Consider the following 23,948-nt stretch of genomic DNA (forward strand, 5'->3'; position numbering starts at 1 on the left):
TGGTGGAAAGGTAAATGACTACCAGTACTGTAGAAACCAGTATAGCCTTCCTCAAAAAATTAAACCTAGAAATTCCATTTGACCCACATACTCCCCTTCTAGGTATCTTCTTGAAAGAATTAAACACAGCACAGTACAGTGCATAATAGCTAAATCTTAGAAGCAGTGTATATGTCCATCATCAGATGGATGGATAAAGATGTGTTAGTACCACTACACCATAAAGAAAAATAAACGAGATATTTGCAGGAAAATTGATGCACTTTGACATCATAATGTTAAGTAATATACATCGGACACACAACCACAAGTATTGGATTGTTTGTCTTATATGAAGCCCATATTTTAAATCAATAGGAAAATAAAGGACAGGTACTAGGAAATGGGGAGAGAGGTCATTCTCAAGTCAGAAGAGGATTAAGAAATGAAGAAAAAGAGAACACAGAAGAAGAAAAGAGGATGAAAGAGAGGAATTAAGGTATGTTACGTGTATGAATCAAGTCCACTTGAGTAATGTAAACATCATGTACTGCAAATGTACCAATAAAAATAATAAAATAAAATGAAATGTAGTTGGAACTGTGAAGATTAGGCAGCATGAGTTTTCATTGTGCTATATTTTAAAATTATGTGTGGCTAAATCAAAGTAGTTTTATTTTACCTTTATTTTGTTGGTGAGTCTATGATCTTGGAATCCTAGAGACCTGGATTTGAATGCCAGCTTCACTATATTCTACTTGTGTGACTTTGCTATATTATTTCGCGTCTTTATATACCAATTTCTCATCTATAAAGGAGACAACACTATAACTCTCAAAATGTGGTTGTGAAGGTTGAGTGAAATACATGTAATAGTCAGAACTCAATAAATGCCACTTCTGCTCTATTGTCTGCTAATCAAATATGCTACGTCATAAGGCTGTGCATACTTTCAGTTTTACATATTTATATGTACTCAGTAAATTACCAGCTAGATCAATGTACTTGAGTTTTTCCAGCCCTAAATATGTTTTCATGCTTTCTCTTCATTGATATGCACTCAAAGGTAACTGTTGTTATAATCTCTTTACCTCCATGTTTTAAAAAATTAATTTGTTACTGGGGTTTTAACCTCAGGTCTCATGCCTCCTGGGGAAGTATTCTACCACTAAGCTACATCACAAGCCTCTTTCAAGAGGAGTTTTAATTTTGATACAAGGTCTGGGTAAATTGTCCATGTGGGCATGGAATTGGTGATCTCTGAAGTAGCTTTACAATCTGTACAGTAGCCAGGATTAAAGTCCTCACTAGATCAATCTCATGTGTGTGAAATGGAATAGCTTAAATTTTACTGTTCTTACAAAATTGTATTTGCTGAACTGCTATCTTTGGATATGTAAGTTGCTTTTAGCCTTAGATTTTGTAAGTGATACTGTGATAAATATTCTTCAGTCCACGTCTTTTGATGGTCATTTCTTTATAAAATATGCACAAATCCACAGTAATAGGAAATATGTGAATGTAACATACACTATCAAGTAGTTTTCCAAGCTGCATATAACAATTTTCAATTTCCTCAGAATTATGAGAATTCTAAGTGCTTCACATGCCCATCAATACTTGAAGTTAATTAGTGTTGATATTCTCCAGACTAATAAACCAATGAACACAAACCATGTGAAACAATTTTACTAAGTCAAGTTGCACTTTTAGATACAATACTGATTACAATGCTTTTTTCTTTTGTTTTTTCTATTGTGTTTTATTTATGCTTTATATGTGTATATGTATATCTATCTATATGTATATCTACAATATATTGAATTTTTCTTATAAGAAAAACCATGCAATACTTAAAAGTGTATCTGAGTTCCTTCACTTAACATTAGGATCTACTCAAGCACCCAGTCAGTGCGCTACTGTGTTCTCAGCACTAGTGAAAGCATGTACCATACATTAACCCAAATATAGGCACGTGGTAGGTATACGCATATGCCATTTGAGCCAAACTGAAGCAGAACTATAAAAGCCATACAGATAAATCTAGGGCATGATTTAGTTTGAGGAATGGGTTCTAGGGATGAGGTGTATGGCCCATAAAAGACCTGAAATTTGCATTCTGAGTAATTCTTAACCATGGGAATACTGGGATAAAATAGTTATGAATTTTTGATTTTAGGTTTTTTTTCTAAGAAAGAATCCTAGATAAATACTGACTGGCTTTATTGTCCCTATGCTATTCCATTTAAATTCAATTTTAAGATACATATTATTTAGACAGAGATTATTCCTTAAGGGTGTGTTAGGCACTAGAGTATATCTACTGAACAAGTAAAATTATTCAAAATACTATTACAAATGTATTACAAGTAAGAGCTGTGTTTTCCTTTTCCATTTTCTTAAAAGAAAGTACAGTTATTTGATTATAGATTCAGTTTGCTCTGAGTAGTCTTTTATCAGAGGTTTCAAAGGCAAATTTCTTTGAAGCACGTCTTTACTGAGACATAAAAACACAGCTGCCTAAAGTCGACAAGTCCACTACAGTGGCTTTCTCAGTACAGTGGAAGGAACAGGAGATTTCTCAACTGCAATAAAAGCTACAGTGGCCTGCTTCTTTTTCTGTACTGCGGTGTGTGCTGAGCTGGGCCGATCGTTTTTTCTGAGATGCTATTACCACTGTCTTTGGCCTGAAAATTGCGCATTTTCTTATTACAGTCAGTGAGTATGTTTCACTAGTGTACCAAACAATGAAAACCAGAAGGTTAAATGTGAATCATAAAACTTTGTTTCTTAGTAAAAATGTTGAATGTTTGGTAAAGGCAAGGCTGAGAAGAGTTGATGTGAGTCATCATTAAATTTGTGTAGTATTTGAAAGATTTCTTCTTTCATGGGGAAAAACCAACAAAACAGGATTTTGGTGAGACTTTTAAAGTAATTGTTTAGATTTTTAAGAAATGATGACTGACAGAATTATTTAGAATTTATATAATAGATCATTATCATTGTCCTAAAAGCAGCATACTAATCAGAAAACTAAAAAGGTATATTCAGTCAGTGCTTGTTTTCTTGATAAAAATTGATATATTTTAAAAACAAATTACAAGGTTCACTGTTATTCCGACATTCTGAATTTCAACACCACTGAAATTGTTATTTTTACCAATTAGTCTTACTTAAGCATATTGTAGATAGAATATCGATGAAATGCATTTAGCACAAAGACAAGAACTTTTAAAATATTCAATATTTAGTTATACAACATAATATAGAGTACACCACTGTCTTTAATCTATGTTCTCAGTGAATATACCTTCTTGAGAATCTTTTTGCTGTGTCATCACACTGCTGATCTAACATATTTCACAGCAGAATTTGGTAGTCACGACTTCGGAAATATAGATAATTTTTATCCCTACAAAAATACATTTTAATTTGCAGCAGAGAATCACAGAAGACATTTATAAACCATAAATTTTGTCAACTAGTATGTTAACAGAAAAAAGAAGGCATGCATGAAGGATCAACTGACAAAACAAACAAACATGAAAAAAAACAGGACTAATTATTGATGTACAATGAGAGTCAAGAGACACATAAAGGATATTCAAACATTTAAGGACTACAAAAACACAAAGCAATTACTACTCCAGACTATGTGGGGAAAGACAGAGTGTGGAAATGTCAGAACCAGCTGTAGATGTGGAAGGTAAGATTCCTAGTAATAGTTATGGACACTCAGATAGAAACATGGATATTGTTGACATGATAGTTTGAGAGAATAGGAATTGAGTATCACTGAAAAAAGTTCCCAAGTTTATCACCTTAATTCTGTTACTTGGGCAGTTCTTAGTGATTGAATCTATCCAGAAACCAGAAAAGTTTATTCAAAGTGATATAGTTCTTAGTCAAAGATCAGGGTACAATGAATTCAAAAGATTGAAAGCAAATGATTAATAGCCAGTAAGACCTTTTCCAACAGGTATTTATTTCTTTTCTTCATTTATGTGAAGAACACAGAGGAAGCACAATGTCTAGGGAACCATCTTCTACCTTGTGGAGGCTTTTATGTAAGTAGAATTCCACCAGGCACTTTTTAATACTGTTGAGCTTTACTATCCTTTACATAAAGGACCAACTATTTAAATTGAATGGAAAAAATAAAAATTGCAATTCTGCATAACTTAGATGATCACAGTATACACTTCCATAGCGAATTATAAAGCCCAAGTTATAAGTCTTACTGAAAATATATCATCATTGTTTGACCATCTGGTTCATGTTGTCTTTATATTTGGTCAAGTCAGTGGATGGATTTTGTTTTCTCAGAGTGACATAAATTTTCACTGCTACAGAACTCAAGTCCCTAGAGGTTTTGTCTCAGTTATATTATCTCAATTTCCTATTTCCAGCCAATAATATAATAGCTCTACTAATATGCAGAATGAATTGCCTAGGTTTCAAGGTAATCTAGTAGAGACAATGCAATAATTATTGATAATTGAATTATTCTCAAAAACAGTACACTGAATTTTTTCATTGTCTATTGGGTGATCATAATGAGAATCCCAAGGTAGCTCACTTCTATTTTAATAAAATCACAGCTATGTTTACTGGTGGAAGCAGTTATTATTTGGGTACTATTTTTTTAAACACACTGAAAAAAACTACTAGGATATTATTAAGATAATGGTAAGACAGATTATTTCCGTACACATGCCTTGTTTCCCAAATTCTATTTGCAAAAGCTCTTCTACAGTAGCATCACAAACTCATAGGTACCTTCACTTAGTGTTATTTCTGAATGTTTGGCTGCCAATTCATGGATTTGTCAAACGTGTGTTTTCTGCGAAGTATAAGACCAGAGAACACCTTGAAGGAAGTCAACTGTTACATTCTTCTCACTGTAAAATGCTTCCTTTCAGCAAGCATGATCTTTTATAAGATACTAAAATGATGGATAGGACATTCTGCTAATTCCTGAACAATACTGATGGCATTTGTAAGACACAAAGGCAAATATGTATCAGGAATATATATTATCCCCATGAGAATAGGTAGACCCATTTTATCACCTTTGTGACAAAATAGGTCCAAAGTCATGAATTTTCATTTGGCAAAGGCTGATTCTCCAGGAAATAGCAATATTAGGTGTTTAGCATTCACTTTTTAAAAAATATTGGAAATTCAGCAATAGTTTTTGCCAGAACAGTCTTAATGAAGGAAAATCTACCTTATTAAGTTCATGTCTTCATTATAGTCACTATGGTCATTCTGTAAATGGGCTCATTAAACAAGAAATTTACTGGTCAAGGATAGAAGCTGACCTATATCCAAAAGCAGGTAATTTTGTTATTGATTGATGAAAGCAATCAGTTCACTGGAGAGAATTTATGTGACCATAAATATTCTCAAACTGCCCATTCTGAAATATTTGTTCACAAATATCAGCTACATTTCCTTGTCATTCATCTTCCAATCTTGTTCATTCAAATATCAAGACAGTCACTAACCAGTTAACTACTTACTGTGAATTACTGTAATTTTCACATTAGGTATTTATGTTTCCTGTAAGATGTTCAAAGGAAAACCATACACTGACCAAATCTCTCTATCCCAATTTTCAAGGTTCTTTTTCTTCTTCCTAACTGATGTTTTTGGAGTTAGCTTACGAGATCTACAGAAAATGTATGGCAATTGGCATCAAACCCATTTCTATATCACTTGCAATCTGGCTTTGCATTGGATCAACAGTCAGCATTGTATTTCAGCTAATGAAGAAAGCTAAAGGGAGGCTTTCAGAGCTCCAGAGCCTGTCAGAACTAGGCTTTAACTTAGTTTCTCTGTGTGTGTTCACTGGGAGTGCAACCTAGAATGGTGTGCTCTTGTCCCAACCTCCTTGTTTTGCTCTGTGCTTCTGGGTTGCCATAGGTGAGCAGCTCTTCCTCCACCACGCGTCTCTACCATGCTGTTTCTAGCTGGAACCAACTCACCATGGACTAAAACTATAGACCATGGAGTGGAACTTTAAATTGAGGCTGTCTGGAATTTTGTCCCAGCTGTTACAAAGTGATAAAGACCAATACTGATGCTAGAGAACTGATGTTGTTGCTGTGACTATACCTAAGCATTAGTTTCAGAAGCCTTTGAAGTAGTTTGTGGAAGGAATTTACACAATTTTGGGAATGGTGACTAGAAAAGCCTTCGAATACTGTAAGCAGAATAAGCAAAAAATTCATGACAGAATGTTGTTGGAGTTCAGAAGAATAGAATGCTGATAGAATGTGGACATAAGCTTCATCCTGAGGTATTTTCTGTTGGAAACAAGAATTTTATCAACAGTTGAACAAGGGTCATGAGTACTACAACCTATCAGAAAATTTATCTTTATTTTTCCCATATCCTGAGACTGTGGGAAATTGAGATTAAAGGTGGTAGATAAAATAATCCACTGGAGAAAATTGCAAGGCAGCCAATATTTAAGCTGTGACAGGGATACTGCTGATATCTTTAGCCAGATCTACAGTGACAATGAGAAGTAAAAAGCAAGTGTAAAAAAAATTGTATGTTAATCAGAAAGAAAGTGCTTGCAAAGTTGGAATCATAGAGAACATGATTGCACAAGAGATGGGCATTAAATAAAATCTAAGAACTTTGCATCAGGACATTGGAAAGATGATGTGAATGGATCCAGAAATACTCCACTCTTCATGACTTTAAGGGTGGAAAACTGAAATTTTCACTTACAAGGAAAGCCCTGGGGAGTCCCTGTTCCATATTGGCTACCTAGGGATTTTTCCCCATTGGGGTTTATTTCACAACACTCAACCATCTGAAGCTATGACGACTACTTGAGCCAATGGCAGACTGTATCATTATCTACATGGTGCTGGTTTTATAGGTATAGAGACTTCAAGAGTCTTGCTTGGGTCTCATTCCTTTCTGTCCCTCTGTTTCTCCCTTGTGGAATGGGAATGTTTAACTTGTGCTACTGTAGTTTGAAAACATTTAACTTTCTTTTTTAATCTTTTAGCAATAATCATGCCTTGGATAAACTTCATGGCTATGATACTGCCACTGTGCAAAGCTCTTTTTTAATCTTATAGGGACTCACAGCTAAGAGTTTGCCTTGGGTCTCAGAAGAAATTTTGAACTTGGACTTTTCAGCAATGTTGTAACTCTTAAGATTTTGTTGATTCCGGCATAAGCACCTGCCTTGGAAGCAGGCGGTCGTGGGTTCGATCCCCGGTACCGATAAAAATGAAAAAGACAAACAAAACAAAACAAAAAGATTTTGGTGATTCTTAAAGATAGATTAAATGCATTCTGCATAATAAAATGGAAAGAGGAATTTTCTGGGGGTCGTGATCAGAATGGTAAGGTTCAGATTTACAAATGTCTCCTTAAAGTCTCAGTGTTTGTGCTTGGAAGGTGATTGGATCATGGGGTGCTATCCTCTACAAGTATAATACACTCATAAGTGCATAGTTGAATGTGCTGTTGAAAGGCAGAGCTGGGTCAGAGAGGGGGGACCCCTAGGAGTGTGACCTAGAAGAGTCTATTCATGTCCTGGGTCCCTCCCTTTGCTCTATGCTCCCTAGGTTGAGAACAATATCCTGACAAGCTCTTCTGCTGTCCTTTCCCTGCAGTGGAGCTGGCCAACCATGTAAGAAACTGTGAGAGAAAATATAGTCCTGCTGTAAATAGAGGATGTTGGATATTTTATCCTTGTTATCAGAAAGTGGCTAATTCAAGGAAATTCTCAGAAAAAATGTTTTGTATCAGTAATGGCTCTGGCAGGAAATTATTGACAAACTGACAAAAATTATTATGGAGACTCTCATGATGGGGTTATTTAGAAAGTGAGGGCAGAGTAAAAGTAGCCAGAAGAAAATGTGAAGCCCCAGGAGCTAGGGATTTCTGAAGAACAGTTTTCAGAATCTAGCTGTTACCATACTTAGTCTCAAAGAGGAAGAATGTAGAGCGATGTTGTTAGATCCTACTGAGAGAAAGCACCTGGCCACTTAACGATCAAGTGGAAAGGACTCTACCGTTGTCCACCACTGTAGCCATGAGAGGAAGCTAATGTGCTTTCACCTGACCACTGCTGCCCTTTCAGTGCCTGTGTTGGTAGATGCAAATTAGAAGTGATCCTGACAGATGCAGTCCATTAAGTATGGCAACTAAGGTTCAGGAAAGAGAGGGATTTAGAACAAGAAGAGTAAATCAAGAAAACCCAACACAGATTTATCATATTTTTCGTTAGAAAATGGATGATATTAGATTACAACCTTTCTTGCTTTATTCATGCAGCTACAAACCTATATTTTTTGTTTAGAAAAATAATTACAAAGTGCTTTGAATTTGAGTTGCTACAGAAAATTGTGCTGGGTTATTGCTAAGCACTAGAGTACAGGCACCAAGAAGGTAGAGAATTCCATGCACTAATCTTGTATTAGTTTTCTCAGCATTTTTGTTTTTTGGGGGCAAGTACAACGCAATATTGAAAACTGGGTGGGTTAAGCAAAGGAAACGTATTGCCTTACAGTTCTGGTAGTTACAAGGTTCTGATCAAGATTTTGGCAAGATTGATTCCTTACAGGTACTGTGAGAACAATCTGTCCTTGTTTATCTCTAGCTTCTGGTAGTTTGGTAGAATTCTTTGGTTTTCTTTAGTCTATAGAGCATCACTTAAATGTCTGTCTTAATCTTCACATGGTCTCCTGTTTGTATATGTGTATGGGTACAATTTTCTCCCTTTTATAAGGATATCAGTGATATTGTGTTAAGAGATCCAGCCTATTTCAGTATGACTTCATAAGCTAAATTAATTCACTAGTTATCTGTTCTAGGGTTAGGACTTTAGCATATGAAGTTTTCAGAGAAACACAATTTACACCATAACAGATCCTATTACTTAATACAATGTATGGGTTAGAGAGTATTATATTGCAAATACTTTTAAATAAATGTGGAAGTGGTGATAAGAACTCATTCATTTTGGGGGGTTTTAGTCATAGCCAATCCATTAATCTACATCAGGTGCTTCTGAAAACTACCAATCTAGGAAACTTGAACTGTATCAAACAGGATCTTTTCTTTCATGATTAATTAGTGGCATAAGAACTATGTTCTGTAATGGGTAATACATCTTTCTGCTCAAAATTTGCTTTGGATGGTACCCATTCAGACAGTTTCAGAGACCAATAGAAATTTCTCAAGCCCATAAATGTCATTCTCACCTCTGAATAAGTTTACTTCCTGCATCATAAGCTTTGATTAAAAAATTATTGCTTGAGTTGGTTATCTGTAAGTGGTTTTGAGGCTCATAAAACAATCCAATCGGTTTAATATCTAATTTTTATATTTATTCTGATGATAACCTGTGCATAAAAACAATTAAGATAATTTTTGCCAATACCCTTTGAGTCATTTATCTAAATTAATTCCTTTTGCTATACTAATGCCTGTTCTGCTATCTTTTGCATTGATATTTAATTTTACTTTCTAAAATTCACTGGCAAATTTTCATTTTCTAGTAAAGAATTTTGAACATGAATGACCATGTTCCTGGGATTTTTTAATTTCTCCACTAATTTTCTCCTGCCAAATGTTGAATAGCAATCATATGTTCATAAGCTTTCCTGCAGGGGTTCATAATACCTCATGATGCTGTAGTAAAACTTGGAATTGGACCCCAATCTTAGAGTCAAGGAATGAGTTAGGAATTTATGCATTAAATAAAATAAAGTTATACATTTTTCTGTATAAGAAAGTAAATTAGAGGTTTAGCTAAGTTTTTTCAGAGACCACCATGTTTTGTCAACATCTCTTACTCTGTAAGAGCAATTCAACAAGGTAGAGAGGCTAGACTCCTCTCAATCCACAAGTTGCTTTCTCTGCATTGAACTCTCTCTGCAAAGACAACTATATAACTTCTACTCACCTTTTGGAATTCAGTTTCATTCATTTCATTCAAACATTCTTGTTCAGTGTTTATCTTCCCATGAGGTGGATAACTGGAAAGGCAGGGTGTCTCTGACTTTTTTCCCTGTCTTTGAGCTAAAAGCATGAATTGTGATTTTTCTGTACAAGATTTTTGATATGTAGCTGAATAAGAACACATACAACACTGTGTTTTCCGGACACAGGGGCAAGAAGGCAAAGAGACAGCACTGCAAGCTTTATGCTCCATAAGTCCCAAGAACAATTTAGATGTTACAGGATTTATGAAAGAAGTATTTTCCCCATTTTCTTCAAATGTTCTGAAAATTTATGAAAGAGATAATAATACAATGCCTATCTTATAGGCCATTAAGACTTCAGAAAATGCTTCCAAGCCACATTCACATATACAACATATAATACTCTTTTCTACAAAGTTATGAAAAAATAGATGCACTTGATTAAAGTAAGAGTCAGTACTTTGAAAGGCACCTGGCTGAGGTAATTGTTTCTGTTTTAATTAGGATTCTTATTGTTTAGCACATTTTTTTTTTGGTCTTTTTGAGACAGGGTCTCATTGTGTAGTTTAGGCTGGTCACGCACTCATTTTATAGCCCAGGCTGGTCTTGAACTTGCAATGATCCTCCAGCGTCAGCCTCCCAAGTGCTGGGATTATAGGTGTGCATCACCGTGCCTGGCTCAGCACATGTTGTTATAGACATTTAACCTATGCTTGGATCTCCTACTCTTGGGACCACATTTCACTCATTAGATCAGAACTATTTAAAACTCACCTTAATAAGCATGCTTCACAGATACAGAATAAAATAATTTTCATTTATCCATATCAAATAGTTTATGCACACTTAGGATGATAAAACAAAACATTAATGCTGAATACCTGTTACTATGGAAAATCCCATAGATAATAGCTTTACAATTACCAGGTCAATAACTTCTTAGTACAGTGGTTCTTAAACGTTGCTAAACATCAGTATCATCTAGAGAACACTGTAGATTAATGCAAGGAATGCCAGTCTGCTGCTTGAGATTCTTAGTATGTTCGGGTTAAGAGCCTGAAGTCTGCATTTTTTAAAGAATTTTCAATCACTTAGATTTTTGTCTAGGTTTCAAAGCACCAAACTTAAGTAATGAGATAGTAAACCTACATTTGCTTCATATGTATGCCACTTCTTAACAATACATTAGTATTTGGGGAAATTAAATGTTTCAGATAAAAGTCACTCAAACCTTCACTATTCTTTTTCCGATCAAATTGTAGGACATTCAGACATTCTTTTCTAAAATACCATGGAATGTACAGATAGGCAGTAATCTTGGGAGTAAAAGGAATATAATGACACTTGCCTGAAAATTTTATGTGCTGATTTATATAGTAGAGACTGTATGTCATAGTAGGAGGCCCTATAAAACTCAATTTGCTTTTTATTTATGTCTTTCTTCAATATGTGCTTTTCTTTTAAAGCAGAATAAAGATTCATGAACAGAAAATTGGACTAAAATGTATATTTAGAATATGTAATTCTTAGGCTCTTAATTTTACTTTTTCTTAAATCCCAAATTACTTTAAAAAAAACTGCCATTCTATACAATGTTTCATTTAGGAGGCCAATTTTTGAAGGAAAGTATGGGAGCGTTTTAATTAGAACTATTATGCAAGAATATGAACGCTACCTTAGGGAAGCTTCACAGAACTGATACACAAAGAGATGGGGGTAGGGTGGGAGAGAGCTTTTATTTTATGTGCATGTCCTTTTTTTTCTTTGAAATTCTATATTTAACTTTTAAACCATTTTCTAGGTCTTAACTGTATTTGTTTAAGTTAGAAGCTCAATAATTTTTTTCTGTAGCAATCTTTATAGTTTCTGACCAAAGTGTTAACAATGACAGAAGAGGAAACTTTGAGTGGTGTTTACCATGAAGAATGACGTTACACTCATAGTCAGTTTGGGTGGAAATAGCCACACAGAGATCACATATTAGCTTAAGAGCAGAAAGTTCTTCTGGGTTAAAAAGGAATCACAAAATTTGATTAAATTTATTTGTTTCTAAATATATCTATATTTCAACTTTCTCTTCTGACAGCTAAAGGCAATAGGTTTGATCTAGTTTGGAAATTGAGAAAGTGAGTTTGCCGATGTCTTTCTTAGAGTTTTTCAGGTTATATACTGCATAGTCCTGGAAAATGATTCATGAGAGTCTTGTGAATCAGGAGAGGGTAGAGTAATAATGTGTCTGTTTCCTAATATTTTCTATTTCCTATGTTAACTTGAAAGCAGTTTTGTTCTGTCTCATTAATTTGACTTGTTACATAATGAAAACACATATTAGGAAGGGCTAAATTATTATTTCAAATAATCCTTTGACATTTGTGAGTTCAGTATTTTAGGTTTCAGTAATTTTCAGTGCTCATTAACATTGCATCATGGAAAATTATTATTTGAATGAAGCATAAATCTGAACTCAGGTGCTGAGACACTTAAATGTGTGCTGATACAAGATCTTAGACAACTGGGTCCCCAGTTGCCTTTGGGCTTCTATTTATTGTCACGCTAAAGTAAGTGACCTGAGTTCTCAAACATTTCATACTCAGTGAAAAAAATAAGAAACAAATATTTGCAAATTGAAGCGATAGCTTGAAATATATATATATACATGTAAAACTTTTGCTTCAAAACAGCATTTGAGAAAAAGCTGGAGACTGTAGTCACATTTTATCATTTACAAAAGTGTCAAGATTTATCATCTCTTGAATGTCAAAATTTATCTCTCAAATGTCAAATGTCTCCGGAAGGAGGCTCCACTTTGGTTAGCTGAAATTTATTATTTCTTTTTATGAAAGCTGTCATTGAATTTTAGAGTACTTCTAGCTTAAGTTTATAGGGGTGGGGGTAGTTAACCCTCAATGTCTTTAATTTTTCTGCATTGTCGTTTTGTGTGGAAGATTTTAATGATATGCTTCATGGGGTCAAATTCCTTAGGTAACGCTCTTCTTTCAATGATTAGAAACTTTTCTCAATGATTAGATTAGCTCAGAAAGGTTTTATTTGAAGCCAAAGTTATTAAAAATGCATAGACACACATATCAGTTCTAATGTTTTACAGAATTTATGGGTTTTCTGTGAATAACTATGAAGGATGAGAGCATATATATTGAAATACGCAGTTATTGTGCTCTAATTGGAATACAAGATGAGAATTTATGTTCATTTCCAAAATCACAGAAAATAAAATATAAATTTGATACAAAGGGAAGCAATATATAGGAGGGTTACACCCATGCAGAGGGGAATACAACTAAATTTGCAAGCCATGCTTCAGGCAGCATTAGGAATCACATGTATCAAAGTGAATGACAAGTAAATGTTATCAACCTTAATGATGAGATTGTATTGGAAAACCTTTAGATTTAATAATAACATCTAAAACACTTACTGGAGTCAGGAATTATTAATTCAGTTGAAGGTCTTACTGTGCTGCAACAAAACATATGCAAATAACAGCATATTGGCTTCTTACACTTCTGGAACTGCTTTATGTTTTCCTCATCCTTGTAGCATACTCAAAAATTGTTTGGTATATCTTTAAAATTAAAAGGAATTGGTAAAGACTTGTATTATCTTTGAAATAATTAGGCTTTCAAAACAACAAAATGAAGCAGGTGGAAACAGAATTGAGCAAAGAATATCAGAATTCCTCTTCAAAGAGTGACAAAGAACTAAACTAATGATAGTAATTCACAACAACCACCATAATAAGGATACAAAAAAATAAGTAGAAGAATAATATTAGAGCATCATAAATATGACAGCTTTATACATGTGCATGATAGTTTGAATTAGATTTTTTGTAACTTTCAGAAGTATTTTAATTAGTTTAAAATTGTGACATAATTTCAATTACAGAGATAAGAAGCTAAAGGTGACTTTAAGAAATGAATAGAATAATTGAAAGGATTTAGAATCAGCTGAAGGAGACAAGAGATGATACAATAATAATCAAGCAATTGGCTAAATAAATTTGTAGAGATTGGAAAAGGGCCATGAGAAAGAGGAAAAATTTGCCTTATCAGATACAGTGTAGAAATTCATATTTCTGTGTCTTTGCACTTTGTTTGGGCATTACACGAGGATAGTTACAGATTCAAGATAAGGTCAAACAAAGTGAGGTGATACACAAATGCCTACAAAAATTATGGATGCAAGAAGATGTTATGAATCTGTGCAATGCATGCTGTCTTGGTTACTTTTTATTCATTGCTAAGACAAAATGTCTGATGCCCAAGTTGGGAAAGGAAAGGTTTATTTCTTACAGTTTTTGGAAGTTTCAGTCCACACTCAGTTGGCTCCAAGGCAGGCTGGCATGACTGTGTTACAGTTCATGGCGGCTGCAAACAGCAAACAGGAACCGGCAAAGAGCAAGACATACCTTCTTCCTGCTATTACATCACATCCTAGCTCCACCCCTAAGTGAGTGTAGCACTAACAGCATCAATCCAAGCACTATACAATGAACGAATCACAAATGCACAATGCAAACTCATGAGGCCTGGGGAACACAGACATAAACCATGACACATGCTAATAAATAACACTGGAAGACCAAAGGGGGGAAAAAAAAGGAGGTTAATGCATGTAACATCTGAAATGCATCTGATGTTCCTTAATCTGGAGCTCATCTAACCAATGAATAACCTGAACATGGAGCAAGTTAGGTGAATAATAGTCTCATCCTTCTGAACTTCACCAAACAGCAGAAGCAGTTGTTCAGGTGCTTTGCAGGACTCATTAGACCAGGAAATACTGGACAAGCCTTTTCAGGCTTCTGGTTTCATCTGTGGCCTGAACTTCTGACCAGAGAATTTTGGATTAGAATAACAAAGAGATGGCAGAACCTCCAAGCACAGTTACTTCCCATTGTCTTCACCTGTCTTCCACACCTAGTACTTCCAGGCTTTTGCTAATTAGTAGCAGCTCTTAGACAAAAATTACGTTCTTTTTTTCTTCAGTTTTAGGGAGACTAGAAAACACTGAAGAATTCATCCAAACTCTAATAAACACATTTCTAGAGTTTTGGTTAAATATTCTTGTATTTAACACATATCTAGGGTTTTGATTAAATAGCCTATTCTTGAGGCCTTCATTAAATAATTAACCTACATGAATTAAATTCTTCCTTTTTTGCACTTCGTCATACCTACCGTAAAGTAACATTACAATCACTGAAAATATAGCTTATGAAAACAGGAATCTGTGATCCTATCTTAAACAACTGACTTAAATTTATTTCCTCCATCTTCTTAAGCACAAGAATACACAGGTGTGAATGGTGGATGCAGGCTCAGTATAGTACCTGGACCTATTCTGCTTTCCCAACCCATATTGAAATAAGCATGACATGACGTTACATGATGCAAAGGCAATTGCTTCTTAATGTTTGCTTAACATTTCACTAACTACTACAAAATGCTCAAAATTTGGGGACATTAAATTAAAGCTACATTGACATACTATTGTAGATTGACTAGAAGAACTAAAATTAAAGTGAACTGAGGAGCAACTGTAATTTTGACCCATTGCTTGAGAAAATGCAAAAGAAAAACATTTTAAAATAACTATTGGGTTCTGTCCTAGATCCCCGATCTCCCAAACGAGTGAACAGTGGAGGTTAAATAAAAAGAGACAAATTGTATGGTTTTTAGGGCTCCAGGAGGGTCAAAACCCTTTAATTAAGCTCCAGATTTCAAGGGTAAAGATAAAGGATTCTCTGGATCAGTCCACTTATATTAGTACCAAAGACAAAGGGCAGAGAAACTGAGGAAAGTTCAGGCAATGAGCAGGACCTTGGGAGCAGGACCTTCAAAGACGTCTCCAAGTTATGAATCAAGTCAGTTCAGTAGCACTATCTTATCATAAAGACATGGTAGAAGTGAGACTGCAGGAGTAATCTTTGCAGCTGCAGTCTCTACCTTGTTAATTGGGGCTGGAGCCAGAGTGTCCGCAACTGTGGCCTTATCTTGCCCTCTGAGGTATCTCTGGCCGCACAGGCCACCACAGGCCTCAGCCAGGACCAGTGATTCACAGAGGTTCACTTACTATGAATCAGCTCCCGTCACCAGGCAAGGGGCCTAGGCCTAGGACAGATTCACAGATAAACACAGAAAGCCAATTAGTAAAATTTAAATCCTGCACAGAGCTGCTTCGTAGTGATCTCCAACAAATAGCACTTAAAAACACTTTATAGAACTTGTAGTACATCTTCTTGGAACACCTAGAAGAATTCCAATTCTCAGTATGTATTGTGAAACATCATCACACAAGTTCACAATAAAGACTTAAATTTGTAAAAAAAAAACAACTCCAAACTTGAAATATCTCAAATGCCCCTCAGCTGATAGATGAATGAACATACAGCCATATAATGAAGTATTACTTAGCAGTAAAAGAAACCACCAACCATTAAATTCAGTAATATAGGTGACCCTCTAAAGCATTATGCTGAGCAAAAGCAGCTAGACACAAGATGGCATAATATTCCAGAGAAAAATATGGCATTAATAATAATTTATTTAGCAAACAATTGTTATGCATCAGTGGAAAAGACAGTAGCTAGAGGGTGGCAGAACCTTGTTACACTCTCACTATGCAGTGGGACCTGGATTTAAGAACTCTTACTTTCCCGAGGTATAATTGTAACTTGAGTTGTCAATGGAAGGCTTAGGTTTCTCCATGCAGCCCTCAAAGTCTCTCTCCTGTGTACAGGAGATCTCAATGTCCTTAGCATGACATTGGCCCAGGATTTCTCAATTAATCTCAATCAGGAAAGGATGCTGGGAAGGTTAAATCTGTGTTTGAGACCATCTAGAAGCCCAGGAGTCACAGCTCAAGATTTAGGTTGTAAGTTAAAGTTAAAATTTTGGTCATAGCCCACACTATTTGGTATGTTAGGCCGATTATAATCTGAGAGCCCACCATATTTCATAAAACTGTCATCTTTTACACCTTGGAAGAAAGGAAGATGCTTCTAAGGTAAAGTTTAAAAAGAATGACAACATGCATTTATTTAGCAACTACAGGCTTAAGTAAGAACGGACTGGTGTTCAAGCAAAGAACAAAGGTAATATGGAAAGTCCATAGCTCAAGTGCCTTACCAGATTAGAAAAGCTACATCTCAAAACCAAATACTAAGATGCAAAGGGCCTTAGGTAGCCAGTTACTCTGCCTAAGCTTACTGTTTCAGATCGCTTCACTAATGTCACCATTACTCTGTGAAAACAAGAGTAATGTCACTCTTGTATGGGGGACCCTAGAGGATGTTGTGGATCACAGAAAACCCACTATACCACCAGCCCTTAGAGAAGAAATAAAAAATGTATGTGAAATAGTCACACTAAGGTTCAGTCTGGGAAGCAATTATATTTGTAGTTACTAGACAGGGGACTAACTGAAAATAAATAGGAAAGAATAAGAAGCATACAAGAATTCTCCAATTATCAGTAATTAAAACAAACAACAAAAGGTTCTGGGGCCAAAATTGGCTGGCAAATTTGCTTAACTGCTGAGGAGGGTAGATGTTTCTTGCACTTAGCTAGACAATAATAGATACTAAATAAGGAAAGACTTGGAGGACACAACTAATGTTCTCAGAGAACAGGTCTTGTTTTTAGGGTACAATTAAGACTAACTCCTCTCCCCAGGCCACGAGGTCCTCACAATGCCTCCCCAGAAGTATTTTGTTCTTTCTATGGACCACTCACTATTTTGTGTCATTCATCCCCATCCTTCCAAAGGGAAGTTTTGTTGCCATCTCTTCTTCATGCTCCACTGCTGGCGTTTAGTGTGGGGAGGAGGCAATATGATGTTTTGATTCCTGGGTTACTGGATCATGGGATGATCCTTCTGAACGTGAAGACAAAGACTGAACATCAGCACAGTTTCTAGCTGTACACTGAGCCAGATGCAGTGAAGGCAACATGCTTACATTAAGTAGATGTTATTTACCTGAAATTATAATTTAAATAAGTTTCCCACGAGTTTACAGTCTGAACGGTAGCGTCACTGGGGACAGGGGATGTATTCATGGAAATCACAAGATCCTGCCTACTAGAGACCCTGCTTTGCTTTTTTTTTCCTCTCTAATCGTTTCAGTTTGTAGCCTTGTCATGACACAAAGTGCTGCTGGGGTACTGACGGATCAGCTTGCTTGGTTTTACCTCCACAGTCAATCCAAAAGCCGAGAACAGAAGAGTCAACCTAAAACCGCTAGCATAGCATGTGATTTCCTTGCTCAAAAACAACACAGGTTCTTCTTTGTCACAGAGATAAAGTTCAAATCCCTGAGCACAGAATCCAAAAAGCCTTTCATGCTTCATGCCTTTCTCCCTCAGCATCCTTAAGTAACTCCTTAATCCAGTCAGGGATATTTTCTTCACTCGTGTGTTTCTTTCCACAAACCGAGCTTTGGGACTTCTCATCCTCTATTCTATGCTAAAGTTTTTCTGCCAATAAGTGGTAAAAATAATATAATGAGATAATGTCAAAGTATACTTGTTTCAGTCTATGTATTTCTCTAACTTGACAACAGTAGGTAACCTTTTTTATTTTTTGAAATCACGTTGAATTTTTAAATTATTTTATATTATACATATTGTAAGAATTAAGTATACTAAATACAAGGGCTTTCAAATCCTAATATATAGTTGTATGCTCAATTACAATTCCCAAATATGTCCAAAATAATGTATAAGTAGAACCAATGTTTATCTTCGTATTACAGAGAAAAGCCTGAAGAACAGTGAAGCTAAATAACTTTCCCAAGGTCACACGTATCTTAACCAGGCCGTCTAATTCTAGAGTCCACACTCCTGGCCACTCTGCCACACTCTTTCCATAGGGGATATATTTCCCTGATTTAAGAAGTTGAAATGATAAGATTCAATTCTTTTCGCACATGTACATAATAGCTCCTAACTCAATAGCATTGTATGTCCTTCTTTAGGCATGTATATAGCCAACAGGGTAGGTGAAGTAAATTTTAAATTTAACTTATAATTTCTAAATTATTTCTAAAGTCATTCTATTGAGAGTATAAAACTATTTTGTTTCACCTTTATTAATAACATATTATCAAACAGTTAATTTGATGAATGAAAATTTGTGTCTCATTGTTTTTATTTTTCCAAAGCCTAGTAAAGTTGAACCTGTTTTCACATGTAATTGAGCATATTTCCATGTATGATATTCACCTGTCATCTGTGAACTTCCCATTCATATTTCCTTTTTTCTATCAGATTGTTCATTTCATTCTTACTGATTTTAGAACTTTTATATATATCACTGTACTGGCTTTATAGATGCTGTAAATATTTTCCTCAATCTTTGGCTTGAATTTTAACTTTGTTTCTCATGTTCCCCTTTGGTTATTTACAGTGTATTTTGTTTTAAAAGCTTTGTTTGGTATCTCTTGCAATCCATTCTTACTTCAAATCTGGAGTGAGTTTTTAAATAGAGACCAGATCATGTCACTTGTCCTCTTAGAACACATGGTGTCTTCTCATTAAAGACATCTTGCTATGTCTCTCATTGTCTTATATTATCTACTCAGGGCAACCTTACAGTGTACTGCTCCTCTGAGCTCCTCTTCTCCAGTGGTACAGGGAACTTGTTTGTTGATCATTATATTACTTTCTTTCAAGCCCAGGTGCTTTATACTTGCTCTTTCCTCTGTATGAGTGCTCTTACCATATCTCTACTTGGTTTATATCACTTGAGTAAAATAGTTCTCCCCAAAAGCTGTGTGGAAGTCTTAACTGCTTAAAGTCACCACAGCTTGTGACTTCATTTGGAAACCATCTTTACAAAAATGATAAGATCACTGGGGAAAGCCTTAGTCCAATGTACCTTATACCTTTATAGAAGAAGAAATTTGGAGTGAAAAGCAGACATACACCATATGACTATTGAAGGTCACACACATAGCAGACCACGGGCTGGCATGATGCATCTGTAAGTCAATGATGGCCAAGGGTCGCCAGCAAACACTGGAAACTAGAAGAATCAAGGAAAAGTCCCCTTTGAAAGAAGTTAGAAAGAGCTCCACTTACACCTTGAGTTTTAAAATCCAGCCTACACAACTGCACAAATAAATTTGTTGTTTTAAATCATTCAATTTTGGTAATTTGTTTTGACAGCTCAAAGAAGCTAGCAAAACTGGGTTATTTTCATCCTTTATATCTCATGAAAAAAAAAATCTTTCCAGCAAGACTCTATCATACTTGAAGATGTCTTCTCCTCAAAAAAGCCAGAGTTTACACTCATTTTGAATCACAGAACTCTTATTTCCTTTATAGCACACTGCAGTGATGATTAGTTCAGAAAAATCTAAATCATGTAACATATTTTAAGGCAGAAGAAACTGAATTTAGTGAACTATTTCCCAACATTAGTAGGGAAGAGAAAAATAGAGAATGCCATAGGTTATCTTATAAATCAGGGAATTCAGACAATTAACGTTGATTACCACAGTTTTTTCCAGTAACTGTGCTGGAAAACAATGCAAACCCATAAATCTAGTGAAAGACATAACATCTACCTGTGTAGGGTGACCGGAATTTCCACCACTTCTAAAGGTTTGAGTCTGCCTAGTAAATTAGAAATAAGCAGATTAATCAGAAAGAATGCAGATTTATTAATATGTATAACTACAAGAAAGTCAGAGAAGAACAATTACCTACTATCCAACATATTTAGAAACTTATGGATCCTTCCTAATAGAGGACAGGAAACAGAATGTGTAGACAGTTCAAAGGTCTTAGGTTTATTAGTTTTCTGTCACTCTAACAAAATTATCTAGAAAAACAATTTAAAGTAAAAAACTGTTTTGAATACTCATGGCATCAGAAGTTTCAGTTCTGGGCTCATTGGCTCTATAGTGGAAGGGCATGACAGAGGAGAGCTACTTACCTTGTGATAACCAGGGAGCATAAAGCAAAAGAATTAGGGAGAAGAGGCCAGGGATAAGGTGAATCCCCGAAGTCAGGCTTCCTTGATCCGTTTCCTTTAACTAGGACCGATTTCCTATTCTTTTCTTCACTACCTAATATGCTATCAAATTATAAATTCATCAGTGGATTAATCCAATTTATGAAGGTACTGACCGGTCACCCTCTCAAATCCCCACCACTGAACATGTGAGATTTTTGGGGACATTTCAGATTCAAACCATAGCAAGGATATATGAATGGGCCTATAGCACAGGTAATAATTTGTGACAAATACACTCTTCATTTTAAGATCAATGTGTGACATGAGGGACTAGAATTGTATCATGAACAAAATTGTCCTATTATGCTGCTAGGTGTTCCAGGTAATCTCTCAGAGATGCCCTCAAAAGAGCAGACAAAAATCTAAAGACTTTCAGTATCTTCTTTTCTCTAGTGATTAACATTTCTTGGTTATTTGGTGAAGATACCTATGGAAAAGATTTAAGATAATGGCATTATTTTTAGAAGAGGCTCACCAGTTAGATAAAAGAATTTCAGAGAAAGCCCCTCCTTGTACCTCATGAGAGAAATATCAAAGAGGGCCGCGTGAAGTTTAGAGGGACACTACATTAATTCTTGGACTGTTTCCCCATCTCAGAATGTCAAAACACCACATTTTGGTTGTCATTCTCTGAGCCCCAACATCTGTTAATATTCAAGTTCAAGATTCTAGCTTCTGCTTTTTATTTTAATCAGTTTCTTTTCACTATAACAAAATACCTGTGGTTGCTAACTTATTTGGACAAGAGTTTCACTTTAACACACAATGTTTAAGATTTCCATCCTTGATCAAGTTCAAAGTATGAACACTTGAAAAACTGCACTAGAGTGCAAAGTAAAGGAAATCATTCACCTCACCAGCCATGAAGCAAAAGAGAAAGTGAAAGGGCCAGAGTTTCCATGGCCCACCTCAAGAAGCCATCGCCAGTGACCCCAGTTTTATACTTGGCTAGGAGATCATTGTTGATGTTCTTAGCTTTGACTTCTTCTAGTACCCATTCTGCACTCCCTTTACTGTCAGTTTAGTTTCATTGCCTAGTAGAGTATGTAAATCTTTCATCATTTCTCACTTGAGCCAATAATGGCCACATGGATAAAGAATTACCTTCCTCCAAAACTTTGTAGGAATATAAAGAGGGTTTCACAAGGGAATACTGTGGGGGAGTAGCATGAGAATGCAAGGTTTTGAATTTCATGCTTATGGATTCAGATTATATATGTGCATCCAACAAGTCTTTGATATTTGCAAAGGAGGGAAGTAAGCTAGTGTATTAGCTAACGTAGGCTGACTTTTCCATGCTGCTATATAGGATCAGCAGTAAAAGGAAGCACCAAGACAAGGAGGAGGCTGATCATGGGCACAGAGATGGTATGGTAATGAGGATGCAAACCAGAAAGGGAGGGAAAAGAAAGAAATTAACAGTACTTCAGATCTGATTGAGTATCGGGTGCCAGGAGTAAGAACACAGTGATCTTAAAATGAAGTTTTGAGTTGAGGTGTGGAGGATGTAATTCAATATTCGAACCAAAAAATAAAGTTATCCTGGCATTTGCAGCATATCAGTGTGAAGCATATGGGCATAGTGAGCATTACAATTATCATAGATTATCAAGACTTTTTAAGGCAGATGACTGAAGAAGCAGATTTCAGGTGAAAATATTTGCTCAAGAGAAAGACAATTTATTAAGTCTTATTCTTTTTTTCCCTATTTAATGGACCATTTGATAATTTGGAAAAAAGTTTACAGAAAAGAATCATGCAAATAATTGAAAAATATTAGATTTAAATATGAGAAGTTTAGCTCTTTTCTTCCAAAGCACATGGTGTTAAAAAATTGCTACTTCATATTAGAAAGACTAATGATGGATTAATTTTCAAAACTTGTAACATAAGGTAGAAATTAAAACTCAGACTTTTATTTCCTGAGACAGTATGTTAGAGATCAGTCACAGAACCAGAACCACTCAGAGTGCTTAGGAATAAGGAATATTTTAATCATTAATCAACGGTACAGAATATCCAGAAGGTCTCATCTCATTCCTGGGGTGGCTAAAGATGAGACTTAAGGCCACAGGGCTGAGTGTAGGGTGAGGAGGGCGCATGCATACTGAAAGCTACAGGGCAAGCTAGAGCCACATCTGGCTTTCACTGCCTTCTAACCTGGTACCCTCAGGAGAGGCAGGCAGTCCTTCATCACCACGGGCTCACATGGCTCCTCCACAATTTACAACAAAGACAGCGGAAGGAGTAAGTTTAGCTGAATAGAAGAAGGATTCAAATAAAAATATACCAGCATTACTAATGACAAACTTGATTTTACAGTGATCAAGGTCATCTTAATCTTACCCCTTTGACTTGACTAAACAGACAGGATTTTACTGATTATAGGCACCTGACCACTCTTAGAGCTCTTACTTTAAGCAAGTGGATATTATAAATTGTTTTTTTTTTCTGCTGCTTTGAAATATATGTGCATCTTCTATAGCTTTCTGATAATTTTACCACAGAACCCAAAAATCCTCACTTTGAATTAACTTTGGAGAAAAGAGCACCTCCTCTTCTCAGGCTGTGTGGGAGGGTGAGTCTAGCTTCCATGTATCAAGTAGCAAACAGAGATGGAATAATCTCAGAAGAACCCTACAAAGCTCAGGGAAACTCAGCATACTGGATGCATTCTCTGATCCCCTTCCCCCTCTTGTCTTCTACCACTTTTCTGCTGGCTCAGCCCATCCCTGAAAAATCAAAGGCATGCCCAGGAGGCCATAATGTTAAGTGAAATAAATCAGACATACAAGCGACAGTGTCTCATGGCTTCTTTTGTATAAGGAAAACAAAACACAGATAAAGAGCAAAATAAAAGCTAGGTAATGGGAAGCAGGGAGATGGTTTCTTTGCAAGTGGAAAGGGAACCAGTATATGGAAAGAGGTGGAGGAAGGGAGGAGAAATCAGGTGAAAGCATAACT

This window comes from Cavia porcellus, unplaced genomic scaffold (assembly GCF_034190915.1).
Source record: "Cavia porcellus strain 051 isolate PalLab524CR breed Dunkin Hartley unplaced genomic scaffold, mCavPor4.1 scaffold_30, whole genome shotgun sequence".
Taxonomy (NCBI): Eukaryota; Metazoa; Chordata; class Mammalia; order Rodentia; family Caviidae; genus Cavia; species Cavia porcellus.